Raw genomic sequence first — 622 nt, 5'->3', positions numbered from 1 at the left:
AGTTGAGCAATCTAAAATGAAATGGGCTTCAACTACAAACGCAGTTACTAGTTTTATATGGAAGTTTTAATGTGATTAGTTCTGTAACATCGTCTCGAGTGTAGAGCAATATCAATCATACGACGTATAAAGTTTGGCTGTAACTATTCCATAAACAAAAATAACATATATTAAAATAGAGGGATTCTTTACATCAAAATAAATATAGGGCTCAATGCTTACTGAAGTTTTGAACGTTCTGTTGAAGAAAAAACAACTATTGTTTTGAACGTGGTCATTTCACTCTATTCATATACAATGAACAATTATTGCTCGAAACATTTTTAAAGAGCTAAATACATTTCCAAACTCTTTACTTGTCTTGGTAAAAGCAAACCCATACTGGCTGAAACACTGAGTTTTTGCATGCAAATAATCATACACCTTTACAATCACGACAACACCATGTTATGCGGTTTAAAGGGTAACCTGTTATCATTCATGCCAACATTGTTCTCCAACATTGTTCTAACAGGGTTAAAGGATTCCATTGCCTTCCACGGCCACTGGAGCAGTGATTTCATCTTCAATCTGCCCAGGGCGTGGCACGGAAAGGAGGGGCCCCAATCCTATCCTTCCCAAG

Source organism: Babylonia areolata, chromosome 7 (genome assembly GCF_041734735.1).
Source record: "Babylonia areolata isolate BAREFJ2019XMU chromosome 7, ASM4173473v1, whole genome shotgun sequence".
Classification (NCBI taxonomy): domain Eukaryota; kingdom Metazoa; phylum Mollusca; class Gastropoda; order Neogastropoda; family Buccinidae; genus Babylonia; species Babylonia areolata.
The sequence above is the reverse complement of the archived record's forward strand: the minus strand, read 5'-3'. Positions refer to the sequence as shown.